The sequence below is a fragment of the Myotis lucifugus genome, unplaced genomic scaffold (genome assembly GCF_000147115.1).
Source record: "Myotis lucifugus unplaced genomic scaffold, Myoluc2.0 scaffold_378, whole genome shotgun sequence".
Taxonomy (NCBI): Eukaryota; Metazoa; Chordata; class Mammalia; order Chiroptera; family Vespertilionidae; genus Myotis; species Myotis lucifugus.
Genome location: NW_005871426.1, coordinates 770,936 through 788,309, shown reverse-complemented (window position 1 = coordinate 788,309; position 17,374 = coordinate 770,936).

The window sequence follows — 17,374 nt, the reverse complement described above, 5'->3', positions numbered from 1 at the left end:
TGGCGTTGCCACAGTGATTTCTGAAGCCTGGGGAGGATGCCAACATACAGAGGGCGCCAGAGTAGAAAGAATCCCAGAGGCGCAGACCCAGAACCCTAAAGAGCATGAACCTCTGGATCAATCCCTGCCTAAAGTTTTCCCTACAGCTGATTTTCAGTTAATACAAATCTACGAGTAGAAATTCCTTTCGTTTTGCTGGTACTTTGTTATTCAAAACATGAAAAGTCCCAATGAAAACAATTTGAAAGTAGTCCATCAGGTGAACTGTGGCACATCATTAACAGGAGGCTACGTTGCTGGTTAAATTAAGACTTGTTTTTCCAGTCCGCCCTGGCGCAGTCAGCTCTGCGCCTCAGAACGAAGTTAGCTGGTGGGAGGGCAGTTCTCAGGGCACCCCATCTGCCCACTGCAGCGAAGTGAGACTGGCTCAAAGTTGGCATCGGACGCTTCCTGCCTCCCTTTTTGGTAACTTTGCCAAAATGCTGTCAGCCAATCGTTTTCTTTTCACCTGTTTCATTTTTAAAATTTTTTTAATTCTATTGACTTCTATAGAGAGGGGAATGGAGGGAAGGAGAGAGAGAAACATCAATCGGTTGCCTCCCTATATGGTCCCCAACCAGGGATGGAACCCACGACCTGGGTATGTGCCCTGACCAGGAATCGAACCCGCAACCTTTTGATGCACAGGACGATGTTCCAACTAACTGACCCACCATCCAGGGCTCTTTTCACCTGTTTTATACTAAGGAGTAAATGAAATGTGGGTCCATGGATTCTTCCTCCCAGGGTGTGGATTGTAAGGGCCAGAAACGGATTATTCAGAGAACATGGGAGAGGGCGAGTGTACATTTGCCTCGTGGCCACAAGATGGCAGAACTAACTCAGTAAACACAGGCAAAGCCCTGTCTCTCCAGGCGCCTCTGGGAACGCTTGCCCCACCGGGAGGAAACCACCGCCTCCAGCGCGTGGCCAGCTTGCCCCTTCGGGTAAGTTCGTGTGGACAGAACTACTTTTCTTTTATTAGAGTTCCCGGTAAAACAATAAGAGGTGCTGAAGAAACACGCAGATGCTGTGAAGTTTGATAGTGCTAGCTGGCCATACCCCCAATAGGAGCAGGTATGTGTTTCTGCTTCTCCCTCTCTCTGTGCCTCTCCCTCTCTCTGCTTCTCTCCTTCTGGGTGTGACCTACCTCACTGTGATGAAGCAGGTACAGGTGAGTAAAGTGCCCTGAGACTTGCAGAGGAAAGCTGTTTTTCTAGAAAGATGGGCACAGGTGCGCCAGGCGTGTCCCACCCTCCCAGGATCAGAACCTCCTGGGCACAGGTGCAATGCCCAGATGCCAGTGGCTGTGGACTGTGGGCTGGTGGCCGTGGACTGTGGTGGGGTGGTGGTGGCTGTGGAATGGGGGTGGGGTGAGGGGCGTGGACTGTGGGCTGGTGGCCGTGGACTGTGGCTGTGGAATGGGGGTGGGGTGGGAGGTGTGGACTGTGGGCTGGTGGCCGTGGACTGTGGCTGTGGAATGGGGGTGGGGTGGGGGGCATGGACTGTGGGCTGGTGGCTGACTGTGCTTCCAGTTCTGACATCATTCTCTACTTAATAGTGACACCAACTGAGTCATAAACGCTTTCCAGAAAGAGTTTCCTTTTGAAAGAGGTTCCAGAGGCAGAGGTGAAAGACGTTTCTCTGTGAGGAGAATTCCGAAAAGGACTGCTTTGGAGCCAGGTGTGTGGTTGAGACCTCAGTCTTGTTCTGACCAAGCCTGATTCTCTTGGCCTCGATGCTCCCACTTAGAAATGAAGGAATGCCCGTCTGGTAAGCCCCTCACAGGCTCCATGGAGGTGATCTGAATAAACTTTGAACATAATCTGTGCGGCAGTTGGAGACTGTCTCTTCCAGTCCTCTGTGCTGAATTGCACCCTCTCCTGGAGATGTCTGAGGGCCCTCAGCTGGGAAGCTCGAAGTCCGCGTACATGGAGGTGCCTCATTGCATGAGAAGTTGGTGGGAGGAGGCCATGTCTGGCCAGCTAGCAGCCAGTTTGGGCTTCTTTCTCTTTCTAGTGAGTAACTTCATCCTCGTTCATCAAGAGCATGTTATTTCTTGACTTCCTAAGCTGGGATTGTGGTATGTTTTCATTTTATTTTTTTAAATAAACTTTTTATTGTTGATAGTATTACAGATATCTCCCTGTCCTCCCCCCCCCGCCCTTTACCCCCATCCTCCCAGCTCCTACCCGCCCCATCGGGAAATTCTTCCTGAGGCTTCACCCAAGTTCTTTCTGCTCCCATCCTGCCTGTCGTCTCCCGGGGCGGCTGGGCTGGGGATGAGACCGGCTGCGGGAGACTGGAGTGCCCAGGACGGAAGGACTAGGGGAGAAGGCAGAGTGCCTGGCCTTGGCTCCAGGCTCTCTCTCGGGGTCTGGCCTTCCAAGTGCAGCCAGGGGGCGTCTCGGGGGAACTGGGAGATCCGGCCTAAGAACAAACCCTCTGTAGTCAGAGCCCATTTTCTCTGGAATGGGCACTGGGAGAGAGTCTGGTGGTTCAGATGAAAGGAACTTGGGAAATAAGGTTAAAGAAGACACATTATTGGTAGGAAGCAGCTTTGGAACAAGGGGGCGTTGGTGGCGTGATGCCCTGGGGCGCCGAGAAGGCTGCAATCAAGTGGTGAGCCCCGCTGCTGGCTGCCAGTGCAGGGCGGGCTGCTGTGGGAGCGCGGGCACACAGGGTGCCCTGACGGTGCCCATTGGCACGGATCCAGGGGACAGGGGCAGCTGGCTGCAGCAAGCGTGGGGAGCCCACCGCAACGGGGTTAGTGACCATCCACAGTGACCCCCACAGAGAAACTGATGTCAAACAGCATCGCATGGACGCTTCGGGCAAGGACGGCAAGGGGTCAGGAGCTTCAGGATAGCGTTTCACTCAGACACAACGTAGGCCAACCCACCCCGTTCGCTGCCGAGTTCACGCAGGCAAAACAGAGGCACCAATACCGACCGAGCCTCCCTTGGCAAGCCCCCGTCTTCTCTCCCAAGATTGTTCTGAAATATTACTCTGTCAGGAGACAAATGCTCCAAACTTGGGTCTTATGTCTCAGGTGATTGATTCACTTTTCAGCAGCTATTCAATTTCTTAAAGTTATGCAAGATGAGAAGGAAGGCAGTGCTGGTGGTTGAAAACCCAGAATAGATCGTAAAGGCTTCGTGACGTAGCTCATCTCTTTCTGAAAAGGATTGCTTTTCCCCAAGACGACTCTCCTGTAACGACAGTGAGAGACACCAGAATGCCTTCGCTGGTGGGAGGGTGCTGCCGTCTTTCCTGAGCCTCACCCCACAGGAAAGCCGGGCATCTGGGGATGGGGCTACTCGCCCATCAGTCAGATACCAAATACCCATTGATGTCTTTTGCCCAACCTTTCTGTACCCGGAGGGCCCCGTTTATGTCAACAGGAACCAAGGCCTAAACCATGGTTGTGGCTCGACTTTCTTGCCCATTGATTGAGAAAAATTCACCATGATAAGTATTTGCAACATTTAGAAATAGTGATGCGTGGACGTGTGAGACCTAGTTTTCCAATCCCAGGCGATGGTTGGGGGATATCGTGGAGCCCTCATGGCAGCTCCGGGAAACCCAGGAGGGAAGAAGCTGAGACCTAGCCCAACCCTAGGAAGTCTGACATCTAGTTTTAAAAACGGGCCCACACAGGTTTGCCCCCACAGCCTTGGCCTTCGCACAGCACCGAGTGACCGAGAGCGCTGGGACAAGGCAGGCACCTGCTGGGCACTTGACCGGGTGCCCTCCACCACAGGGTCAGCTCAGAAGGAAGCGTTGCTGAGCAACTGAGGACTGCGGAGGGGGAGGGGGAGGGGGAGGGGGAGGGGAAGGGGAAGGGGAAGGGGAAGGGGAAGGGGAAGGGGGAGGGGGAGGGGAAGGGGAGGAAGGGCAGGCGGTCGCCCTGATTAGCTCTGCAGCCTGACACTCACGCCAGCAGCCCCCAGGGAAGCCGAGGGGGCAAAGGAAAGATGGTGGGAATCCACTTCTCACCCATTTTCCTACCGCAGGACCGCAGCTCCACGTGGGCACGGCATTGCCTGATGTAGAGCTGAGGACCGTCCTCTCTGCCTTCCCAGGACACAGGGTGAAGGCCAGATCCCTGCGGCCCACACGAGAGGAGCAGGTGACTGCGGGGTTGGGGCCCGCAGAGCCTGCCCAGGCGCTCTGGCTGGAGGAACCAGACCCTGCGGACAGACGGAGCCTGCCTCAGTCTGGCTCTCTGACAGGCTCCTTCAGGGCTGTGAGAAGTAGCTCCCCTTCCCACCTAGATATGAGCCCCCTCCCCGCCCGCCCTAGAGGGAAGCGGTAAAGGAAACTAACTCGGCGCCTGATGCTCCAGACCAGCCGGTGGTGGGACTGCTCCACTGGGAGGGGCAGGCAAGTCTGCTCGCAGCCCGCCCCTGGGAGGGTCAGGTCCAGAGGCTTCTTTCTAAGAGGGCACCCCGGCTAAGCCGCGGAGCACACAGTGGGCAAACAAACTGTGTATTTTACATCTAAGTTAGGGCTATGGTAGCGTAAGAGGAGGAAATGTAACGGGCACATTCGCCATAAATGACAGGCACCGGGAAGTCTGGTAGAGTCCAGAGCTGGGCCCAGGTAAAGGACGTCACCTTTCAGAGCCGCTCCAAAACGGGCGAAGGGAAACGAACAGAGCAGGTTGCCTTATGGTAACGCCAACTCGGCAGGAGTAACAACCTCCCAGAGCAGTAGGTTTCCTATGGTTAGAAGCCAAACGAGTCCGACAACTTTATCATAATTTTTCTCTCTTCTCCTTTGCACTCAGGAGCACTTGGCATCCTTTATCAAGGCCATGATGATATTAGGTACCTGCAAAAGGCTTCAATAAAAGTAATGTGATTTCGTATAGCTCTGATGGTTTGCTGACTCAGTAAAAGGTCAGAGCCTGCTACTAATGGCACCCTCCTCGGGCAGAAACTATGGCTTCAATATCTACATTCTCAGCGTTGAGTGCTGTCATGGGCGTGGGAAGATTCCAAAGATCAGTCCATCTTCCCTCCCTCCCTCCTTTGCTCTCTCCCTTCCTCCCTCGTCCCTCCCTCCCACTGTCTCCTCCTTCCTTGCCTCCCTCCCTTCCTTCTCCATGTATGGCGTGCCCACTATGTGCCAGAGATACAAAGACGAATTAGACACAACCGCTGGCCTCATAGAGCTCCAATCTGGTAGGGAAACAGCAAAGATGGCCCTTGTTTAAAAAAATAACTAAATCCTATGGTTAAAAATAGGTACACCATGAAGAAGTAGCAAATGCCTACAAACCTGTAAGGAAGGGAAAACCAACAGCTCTTTGACATTTTATCGAGTGTCAACGATATGGGCCAGAAGTTTTGTTTGTAAAAGAGTGCAAACAGGAGGTGTTAGGTAAGTTGAAGAAATCAACGCAGTCACAGATGCTAGCACTGCAAAGTGCCTCTGAGATACTGTGGTCTGGCCCTTTCCACTTTCTAGAAGAGGAAACTGAAACCTGGGAAGGTCAGATGGCCTGGGGGAGCGAGGATGGAGTGGAGAGCAGCAGCCTGTCTCCTGGGCCCGTGTGCTCTCTCCCACCGTCATCCTGGTGGCGTTCAATATACAGTCTTTTTTCTTTTGTTTGCTTATTTTATTTTAACCATTTTATTGAGGTACGCTTGACATACAAAAAGCTGTCCATAGTTAATGCACACAACTTGATGAGTTGAGAGATAAGTATATACCCCTGAGACCATCACCATAATCGAGACCACCCATTACCTCCAAAAATATATTTTTTTTCTTTCTTCTGTCCTTTCTTTTTTAATGAGAATGATTTTTTTTTTATAAGAAAGCTTAACCTAAGATCTACCCTCTCAGCAAAATTTTAAACGTACACCACCATATCGTTAACTCTAGGCCCTATGTGGTAGAGTAGACCTCCTGAAGTTATTCATCTTGCACAACTGAAACTTTGTTCCCTTTGGCTGACACCTCCCCACAACATACGACTTTTGAAAAATGGATTAAGACAAAATCTTTGTCCTCAATTAGCTCAGAGTCTGGGGGGGAGGATCCCATTGCAAAAGGACTAAGGTTAACACTGAAAGAAGGAGGTGGGTTTGTGGGCCTGAAGTGAGACGGAAGAAACTTGTTAAAAGTGGTTACACGGAATCCTTTATAACAAGAGAGATGTGGTTCTGCTGGGTTAGTGCAGCGTCACCTCCTATAATGTTCCTTCAGGCGGTGACCTCTGTGAGCCAGGGCCTGGCCCGCACGGAGGGCCTGCGGTGGGCCATGGGCAACATACCGCCTGCCCAGCCAGCTGTCTTCCAGATAACAACGAGGGTAAACAGAGATGAGGATGGAGAAGATGTAGTAATGTGGACAGAGCAGTGGTCTCTGTAGTTGGCTGGACCTGGGTTCAAGTCCCAGCTCTGTCAGGGCCTCACCTGGGAAACCTCCAGGCTTCGGCTTCACGTTCTTCGGTTATGAAATGCAAACAACATCATCTCCTTTATAGAGCTGCTGCGGCTTCATGATGGTTAGATGTATGGAGAAGCTCCTAGCAGGTGCCCAGTAAATCTTAACTAAATCTAAGTTGTTTAAATCCATCATCGCTACAGGAAGAAAATAAAAAAATTTAAACAGTCCAATGATTTCAAGTGCTAGTGAGAATGTGGACAAGGAGCCACCCTGCCGTGCTGGGGAGGGTGTAGCCTGGACACACTTTGGAGAGCAGACCGGAGTTCAGGGCATGGAAGTTGAACATGCTTGTGACCCAGAAATTCCTCTACTAAATCTATACTAAGCTCATGCACACATGCCTGGGAATGTTCAGAACAGTGGTCACAATTGCCCTAAAGTGGAAACAACTCATTTAGCCATCAATGTTAGATAAAGTAACTGCATATACATTATAGATGACTATTGATGCAATGGACTATTATGTGGCAACAAAAATGGAGTACAGCAGCACGCAGCAACGTGGGTGCATCTCACAAACACAGTGTCAAGAGAGAAGCAAGAGAGCTCTAGCTGGTTTGCTCAGTGGGTAGAGTGTCAGCCTTCGGACTGAAAGATCCCGGGTTCGATTCCAGTCAAGGGCACATGCCCAGGTTGTGGGCTGGATCCCTAGTAGGGGGCGTGCAGGAGGCAGCCAATCGATGATTCTCTCTCATCATTGATGTTTCTATCTCTCTCTCCCTCTCCTTTCCTCTCTGAAATCAATAAAAACATATTTTTTTAAAAAAAAGAGAGAGAGAAGCAAGAGAACACAGAACACATAGAGAAGATCACATATGCAGTGTGATCCCATTCATATGAAGATTAAAAATAGGCAAAAGTAAATGATAGTCTTTAGGGATGCAAACATAGGTGGAAAACTATAAAAAAAATAAAAGCAAAGGAATGATTACCACAAAAGTTAGGAGCGACTGCTTTTAGGGGGAGAGAGGAGGGTTGTGATGGGGAAGAACACCCCAGGGATTTGTAGGGTGCTCATAGTGTTCTATTTCTTGTCCTGAAGTTAGTCATATAGATATTGCCTTAACCATTCACTAAATTGTGCACTGTTACATACACTGTAAACCGTTCTGTGATTTTCTGTAAACATATTGTATTTTTTGATTAAAAAAAAAAGTGAGAAAGTATATGCCAAAGAAGGAGGTAGGAGTAGCAACCTCATAGATAAGGACAAGTAAAAAATATAGGTATTTAAAAATATTTTAAATGTCTTTGTTTCATGTTAGATGTTGAAAGATTCAAGGTTAATAAACATTTGTTAAATACACGAGAGATTGAAGTAGTATTAGGTGGGACCTCATTAAACACCTCTAGAAGGAATGTCCCAAATCATCTAACATTTTCATCTTCTGAGCATTTCTTCTTGTTCTTCTTTTAAATCCTCACCTGAGGATATGTTTTCATTGATTTGAGAGAAAGAAGAAGGGAGAGAGGGAGGGAGGGAGGGAGGGAGAGAGAGAAAGAGAGAGAAAGGAAACATTAATCTGAGAGAGAAACATCGATTGATTGCCTCCTGTAGGCACCAGGACCGGGGATCAAACCTGCAACCTGGGTATGTGCCCCGACCAGGAATCAAACCCACGACCTTTTTGTGTATAGGACGATGCTCCAACCAACTGAGCCACAGTGGCCAGGGCTGAGTATTTCTTGAATCCCGAAATTAAACAAGAATGACATGTGACTTTTGACCTGGCCTAATTTCAGTATTAATGGATTGCAACTGTGAAAAGTGGAGGGTTACTAACTTAAAACGTGTATAGACAAACTAGTTCTTATACTTTTGAGAAGAGAATGCAATTCTAATTGTTCACTTGGGGATTAGTTAGTTTTAGTTTTAAAAGAATCATTTATTGATAATACTGAGTTTATAGGAAGAAATAGGTCAAAATGCCCACCTCTTTCAGACCGGGCCTCATGGAGTTCTTTTGCCTGTGATTTCCCCATATCAGGTCTGTTCTCTGTTCAGCAAGTGAGGAAACTTGCTCTTACCACTGAGCCCAGAGGGTTGTCAGGTCTGGGGCACGGCTGTCAGTGGTTTCTTAGGCTGGTGACCTTCCCTTCTGCTGGGCCCTCCTCTCCTCGGCCTGTGTGGCCACCATCTCTCCTGCTTCTAGGCTCCATGTTGGGCACAACCCTTCCAGTTGGTTGTCATGGCAACCCATCCAGTCTTCAATAATATAATTTCATGGCACAACAAATGAAAAAAAAAAAGGCCCAGCTCTAACCCAGTCTTTTAGTGGTTGGCAAAATTCCACAAACTCCACCAGGAATTCCATGCTCCATAGCAAATAAGAAGGCCTGACCAAAAGCAACTGGGTTTGGCTAGTCCCCTAAACAGGACAGGTACCCCAGGGATTGTGTTCTTTTATGAAATTATTCATTTGGTTTCATTATTTGTTTCCAAGATACGAATGTATAAAGGTCATCTTAAGTGCAAGAAAAGCCTTCAGACTCTACGTCTGCGGAGTGGAATTGCAAAAGGACCGACTAGATGCTGCACACATGTGTGAGGTTCAGACATTGTCCTTTCATAACATAACTCATGTTTGGAGGCCTGGACACTTCCTCCTCACACATATCTTAGCAATTCTGTTACCATTATGGTGGCATCCGCTGTCTCTCCAGAAGTGAGCACACGTAGCCCCTATGAAGGCACAGAAATGGTTTTAGGGAATGTGAGCTACCAGAGCGTGGGAAAAGGAGTGAGGAGCCCTCTCCAGCACATAGAGAGCTACCTTCTGAGAAGAGCGATGGAACCATCACCCAGAATTCCTCCTCTGTGGGGAGCTGGGTGCTCACAGGCCAGGCTCCTTGAACGCCATCTCTGAGTGGGGGCTGAGGCAGCTCGCAAAGTAGGTCCACGAACACCACCAGGACCCCTGCTCTGATAGGTCACCCGAAAGGGCTCCACCAGAACCTGAACTGACAGAGAAGTTCATCCAACAAAGGAGAAACTTCCTTCTACGATGTTTGAATCATTGCTAATGAATACATTCAAACTCACATATACCACCCTCACAGCGACTGTGGTAACGTTACGTGGTACTTTTCTACGCTGGGTTTTGCGGTAACACGTGCACAGGCCTCATACCTAGCTTAAGAATTGTAAACTGTTTCCATCAGACTTGCAAAATTTGCCCAACTTTCACACTTTTCCTCTGTCATCTTCCTGTTTACTCCATCTCCAGGCATAAATGTGGAGAGGCAATGAGCCCTAACACACACCCTGTGGGGGCTTTAGTAGCAAACTACTCCAGAAAACTTTACACCTCAGTGGACATGCCAAACTGCACCAGGGAGATGCAATATCTTCCGAAGGGTAGTGAATGGCTCCATATGGCCTCGATGTCTTTTAAGTACCATATCTATGTTTTAAAAGTAATTTGTATTTTAGATTCCAATTACTGGGCATTTTTGGACATGTGCTCACTTCACAAGTTTTCCCAAGAGGAGAAATGGAGTAGATGGACCACCCACAAAGCTGGGTGCTGCCTGCTGCAGGCCAGTCAGCGTTGCATTGATTCTGCCTTCAGGTCTCCTGTCCCTTGCAAGTAACCTGTCGGGTCTCACAATAGGATTTTCAAGACGTAGTCACCAACTCTGTGCTTCCTGCTGCTTTCAGGAGAAGAGATGAGCACTTCCTTCAACTGGCAAACAATAACCTGGGTCCTGTGTCTTTAAGGGCCTAAAATCTTGTTGGGAAGAAAAAAAAATTAAAAACAAATAAGAAGTACTTTGATTTCAAACCGACTCAGGTGTTTTTTTTATAGCCTCTTGTTCCTTGCTTGTATTTTCAAGCTGCTATTTTATTTGATATATTTTAAGCACACTATTTTCTATGTCTGCTTACTAAAATACTCCAAATCTTTGTGTGTCTGACCTTACTTCCCTCCCACCCCCACTGCAGAAATAATTGGCATCACTGTATAAGTTTAAGGCAGAAAGCATGATGGTTCCATGTACGGATATTGTGAAATGATGACCACAATAGGTTCAGCTGGCATCCATCTTCTCATATGGATACAATAAAAAGAAAGAAAAAGTATGAAGGAAAAAGAACTCTCTTAGGATTTACTCTTCTAACAACTTTCCTATATATTATAAAGCTAACCTTACTTTTTGCTTCCATCTGCTCCTAGGAAACCTTGCTTTCTTGTTTGTGTTGTGTTTCCTATCATGAACATCTGCTCCTGAAACTTTATCTGCGGGCACCCTTAGGGACTGGGGTTCAGGAGAGTCCTCCAGGGAGTTTGTGGTTGCTTCTGCCAGTTGTTTGGAGCACTCCAAACTTGGACTCATTAAGTTTTTTTAATTCCATGGTATCGTAACTTTGGGTCGCAATCTTATATGCAGACCACAACATAGTTATGAACTTCCAAGGAAGATTTTTATTCCTCCATCTAGTCCCAGGATCAAGGCAGGCATATATTTTTTGGGGGTGTGGGGGTCTTCTGCATATCTGGTCAATTTCACATTCATCTTCACTTTGGTTCATTGGAGTCCCAGTTTTATGGGAGAGGATCTCTCTCTCTCTCTCTCTCTCTCTCTCTCTCTCTCTCTCTCCATATATGTATATATATGTTTTATTTTGTATGAATTTCTTTCCAGCTGTATTAAGATATACTTGGCATATAACATTGTGTAAGTTTACAGTGTACAATGTGATCATTCAATATACATGTATAGTGAAATGATTACCAAAATAAGGCTAGTCACTTCACATAGTAGCCTTTTTCTGTATGTGTGTGGTGAGAACGTTTAAGATCTACTCTTTCAGTAACTTGAAATATGCAATATGTATTATTAACCATGGTCACCACGCTGTACCTTAGATCCCCAGAACTCAGGCATCTTCCTGCTGGAAGTTTGTACCCGTTGACTAACATGTCCCCATTCTCCCCAGGCTCTGCTTCTGTGAGTTGGGCTTTTTTTAAAGATTTCAATAAGCGAGATCACATAGTGTTTGTCTTTGTCTGACGCTTCACTTAGCATAATGCCCTCACGTTTCATCCATATTGTCGCAAATGGCAGGATTCCCTTCCTTTTTATGGCCGAGTGATATCCCATGGCTGCCACATTTTCTTTATCCACTCAGCCCTCAGCGTACTTGGATTGTTCCATGTCTTGGCTATTGTGAGCAATGCAGCAGTGAACACGGGAGTGCAGATAGCTTGTTGAGATAGTTGTTTTGTTCCCTTTGGATACAGACCCAGAAGTGAGATTGCTGGGTCATACGGGAGCAACCTCCACACGGTTTCCATAGTGGCTGCACCAGGTTACACCGAGGGAGGTTCTTATTATGCTCAGGATCTTGGACAGTCTTGGGGTGGGGGCTCCCTCTTCTGTCTCTCAGCCCCTGCACACCTGTTGCTGTGGGAGCTTCAGGACACTGGAGCTTGCTGGGTTTTCTAGGAGCTTGCTCAATCCCCAAGGGCCCCACCTTAATTTTGGTTTTGGTCTTTGTGGTTTCATTGCCAGCACCATGATTGATTTATTTTTTTTAAAGTAAAAAATATTATGCAGCTTTCGTTTTCATCATGAGGTTTGTTCTGAATATCTACTCCACCATATTAAATTGAAGTACTTTAAAAACAAGATTGGATATTGTATAATCAACTGCTAAGCAGAGCTGAGTTACAGTTTCTCAAGTGTTTCTAGTCCCTTCAGAACAAATCTTCACCCTCAGAACATCGGACTGTGGTTGAGTAGAGAAAGGGCAATGGTGTGCTGGCCAACTGACTCTCAGAAAGAAAAAAAATAAAATAAAGAAGACTTGACTGTTGGCATTTGCCGATTTCTGTAGGGTAAATACTCTCATAATGGTCCATCTCAAGCTACCAATTTGATTCACTGAACAAAGAGTTTGGAAGAGATGCTCACAGTTGCTTTTTAAAATATATATATTTTTATTGATTACAGAGAGGAAGGGAGAGGGAGAGAGAGAGAGAAACATCAATGATGAGGGGGAATCATTGATCAGCTGCCTCCTGCAAGCCCCACACTGGGGACTGAGCCTGAAACCCGGGCATGTGCCCGGAATGGAAATCGAACCGTGACCTCCTGGTTCATAGGTCAACACTCAATAATCACTGAGCCACGCCAGCCGGGCACACAGTTGCTTCTCGTGAATTGCAATGAGCCAACTCTAGCATGCCACTGGAGAGGTAGAAGACACAGTTAGGGTAGCCAAAATCAAATGCCTAGAGGTTAGTCAGGATAGACAGATGAGGGAAGAGGACCTGGGGATGAGGAGGTGAACTGGAGAGCACATACCAGCTAATTGTGGCCATGTGGTTATGGTGAGAGTGTTATCAGTTCCTCTAATTTTTCAATAAGGGTTAGAAATCTGACTTTTAGGTGAAATCTCCTTTTAAAACGTTGGCAATTGACTTAAAAGGAACTTTAAAAGCATGTGAGAGAGCCAAAAAAACAATCCGATGGGGCAGATTTGGCCAGACAACTACCAGCTTTCAGCTGGTTGGATTAGTGCTTGGGGTTATATGTGCTTGTCTGGTTTCAGCAGCCCAGTTTTTCTAGGCCAAATGGCCATATAAAGAAATACTGTTGGAAAGACAGTGCAGGGTTGGGGGAGGAGCACACGCCATGGATTCTGACAAACTTCATTTCAAATCCTGTGTCTGCCCACTCACTGTGTGCTGTAGGGCAAAACCTTGTAGAATCAGAGGCATGGTTCCTGCTGGGTTAGGTTGTTTACAGATAAAGTGAGATGTTAAGTGTATGGTATCTGTCCCTTTGTGTGTAGGTTTTTCTTATGGCTCTATCATCTTTCTTAAGCAGAATCCAGTTAGTTATAGCTGAGCACAAACACTGGAAAGTAGAGAAGAGAGACCTCTAGCTCAGTGTTCTCAACCATCATTGCCTCCAATTTATCTGGCAAACATGAAAAAAATATATCAATCCTAGACTCAACACAAAGATTCCAATTCAGTTGACCTAAGATGGAGCCTGGGCATCACTATTTTTAAAAAACTATATGTTTTTGTTGATTTTAGGGAGAGGTAAGGAGAGGGAGAGATAGAAACATCAATGATGCGAGAGAATCATTGATTAGCTGCCTCATGCATGCCCCCTACTGGGGATCGAGCCCACAATTTAGGCTTGTGCCTGGACCGGGAATCAAACTGTGATCTCCTGGTTCATGGGTTGACACTCAACCACTGAGCCACACCGGCTGGGCTGGGCATCACTATTTAAAAAAACACCTGGCTCAGAGGATCCCTAGTAGGGGGTGTGCAGGAGGCAGCTGATCAGTGATTCATCATTGTTGTTTCTCTCTTTCTTTCCCTCTACCTTCCTCTCTAAAATCAATAAAAATATATTTTAAAAAAATAATTTTTTTTAAAACCGCCCTTAGTATTCTAATTCCAAATGCTTTAGATTCATAATCTTATTTAAGCCAAGCCTTCCAACAATCCTAGAAGGTATTCTCATTTCATGAATGAGGAACGGAGGCTTAATCTATAATAATAAAAGGGTAATATCCTAATTGTACTGGACGTCCTTCCTGACGAAGCCAGGGCCAGAGGGAAGCCAGTGCTGGCAGCCGGGGGAAGGAAGGCCTACTCTTGCATGAATTTTCGTGCATCAGGCCTCTAGTGGTTAAATAACAGCCCAGGGTCACATAGCTGATAAGTGAGGAGAAAAGACTTAACCTGAGAGCTTGACTTCTTAACCCTCATACGGTTCAGCATTACTGTACCTATCTCATATGGTCTTTGTGAGACTTAAATTAAGCGCTGCAAATAAAGTGCTTCGTTTTAGGAGTGGAACATATTAAGTGGCAAATAAAAGTTAGCTATCATTATAACACCAAAACAGAGAGATTCTTTCCCACTGTCTCTTGTTTATGAAATTCTTTGTCATGTAAATCTTCCATCTTTTTGGATCCTCCTCTTTTATCCTCCTCTGTAAACATATATAGTTGTCCTCCAAATGAAACATAAGACAGTCACTGTACTGACCTGGGGGGCAGGGCAGAAGGGGTTCAGAATAGGTTTCCCCAAGGAGAGCTACTTTGGCATGTGAATTATTTTGAGTTAAAGGCAATTGAGACCCTGTGGGCTCAGGAGAAACTCCTGCCTCTTCCTCAAAAAAATCTAAATTGGGGGCTTTGCCCAAAATGAGAGTTATCATCAGAGATAAACTTTATGACCTACCTATAGGGCAAGGCAAACTTCTAGTTACTGAACATCTCTTATCTCCTTCAAATGGTCTTCCTCCCCTTTGAAGCCCTAGGCACCTTAGGGCAAGATGCCATATATACCTCATTTTCCCTGTCTCTTAACTTCTCATATATGTGGGGCTCCCATACATATGGATGTATGTAACTTCCCATACATACTAGTATGTATGTATGTAACTCAAGTTGGTCATTTTCTGTTGTTGATCTGTCTCATGTAGATTTAATTATTAGACCAGCTGAAAGAACCTAGAAGGGTAGAGTGAAATTTCTTCTTTTCCCACAGGGCTCTGCCCGGGTATGTTATGCCTAAAGGAGGCAAAGAGGAAGAGAGAAGAGCCTCAGATACTCTTGGAGAGGATGGTGATGAAACCTGTCTGGAAGGGAAGCCAAAGCTCAAGCTCTTTGGTACATAATGTTCAGTAAATGTTTTACACACAAATAGTTTGCTGAGAAGTAGAGAATCAGAGGAAGGGACTAATAAGAGTATCAAAGAAAGGGGAGCAGCTAGCTATAGACGTGAATATTAGGGATCCTACTTTCCATTTCAGTCACATACAGGGTAGGGCAAAAGTAGATCTACAGTTGTATGTGAAACAGAGTTTATTCTTATATTACTAGAGACCCGGTGCACAAAATTCGTGCATGGGTGCAGTCCCTAGGCCTGGCCAGCGATCAAAGCGTGAGCATCTGGTGTGGAAGGGCAGGTCCCAACTGACCTCTGGGCCCTGGGCAGCACCTGGGCCCCTGCACTCCCCCCTTTGCCTGAGTCATCAGACCCCTGCCCTGCTCCCTCAACCCCTGGGAGCCAGGCAGCGGCCCCATCCCCCACCACTGGTCATCGTCTGCATGGCCCCACTTGCACCCACCATGGCCTGGCACCGCCCTGCTCACCTGCTCCACCATCCCGCCACGGTCCCATTCTTGTCGGGGCCCATCAGGGCTGGCAGCGCCTCCACTGCTGCCTACTGCCAGCGTCGAGTCGCCGATGCCCGCCATGTTTCATGCTGCCCCCTGGTGGTCAGCGCACATCATAGTGAGTGGTCCAATTCCTGGCCGAGGGGACAATTTGCATATTAGACTTTTATTATATAGGATTGACTAGAGGCTCAATGCACGAAATTTGTGCATGGGTAGGGTCCCCAGGTCTGTCCAGCCATCAGGGCCATTTGGGGCCTTCTGGCTACCAGCTGGGGCCTTCCTTCATTCCATGCCACCCCCTGGTGGTCAGCACACGTCATAGCGAGCGATCAAACTCCCAGTCTCCCAGTCGAACTCCCAAGAGGACACTTTGCGTATTAGCCTTTTATATATATAAATGACTGTATTACTTTCCATATAAACAACTGTAAGTCTACTTTTGTCCCACCCTGTATTTGTCTGGAGGCTTATACTGTATTTGCATGTCCTGTCTTCATTGCTGAGACAGACATAAAAGCCCACCCAAGGGGTTAAATGAGCACTTTGCTGACAGGCAGCATGCTCAGTCCCTAGTATTTGGGCTCTGGAATCTGCTCAGCTTGTTTAGGTGAAACATTAAAAAAAATCTGTGTTCCTCCAGTAACTGAATTTACAAAACAGAGTGGACAATTACTACCTTAATTTGTAGAAATAAACAGGGTATAAAAAGAAAGTGGGGGAAGTTTCGACCAAATATTCTACCACAAAGAGCATGATGGCATTATTTCTTGACCAACAACCTTAACTTACTCAGCTTTCATATACTAAAAACTTGGGTGGGGGGGTCGGGGGAAAGGTTTAGGGGTTTGGAAAAGGACCAAGGAGGCCTTTAAGATCAAAGCAATTTTAGGATAAAAGAGAACAATTACTAAAATTCAACCTCTGAGTTTTCAAAGGTTTGCCATAGGGCCAAATTACAACGGTAAGTTCTTTGGGTAAGATGCAGTTACCAAGTTGAACATTTATAGCCACTGCCATTTGAAGTTTTGAACCTCCATGCATTTGAAACTTGCCCAATACTATATGACTCTTGTATTTGTCTTGTACTGTTTCTAACTCTTGAAATACTGAACTTTTTAACACTGTATGTCTTACTCCCTCCAACTAAGACTGTAAGCTCTTGGAGAGAAATGCCTGTATTATGCCCCTCACCCCCATTCCTTACCAAGAGGGTCAACCTTGAACTCTTTCATTTTTTGGAACGCCCTTGGGATATGCATTCTGAAAATGGACACATGTTTTTAGTGAAAATCCAAATGGCCAAGAGCCCAGCCAGTGTAAACACATTCTTTCTACGTCCTCACTTTAATGACAAAAGATTGTTTAGATTTAGAGAAGAAAAAGAGTGGATTCATTTTACAGTGTGTTAAAGTATTGGAAACGAAGCCACTGAGAATTCTTTGGATTTTATGCGGTATCATGGTGCAAAGCCCAGGCCTCCCTGTTATCCTCAGAGCTGAACAACAGATTCCAGCTCCCCGCACCCCCACCCCCACCCCCACCCCACCGCAAGGGCACTTGAAGCTGACAGTTGTTTTGCATCAGGGTCCGCACCACCAGGCTACAAAACAAATGCAAACTCAGGGCTTTTCAGCGGACAGGCCCACAATGAGAGGAGTGGAGCCTCACGCAGAGGAGCAACCCCAGAAAGCAGTCAGATGCCCCCTTTCCAGC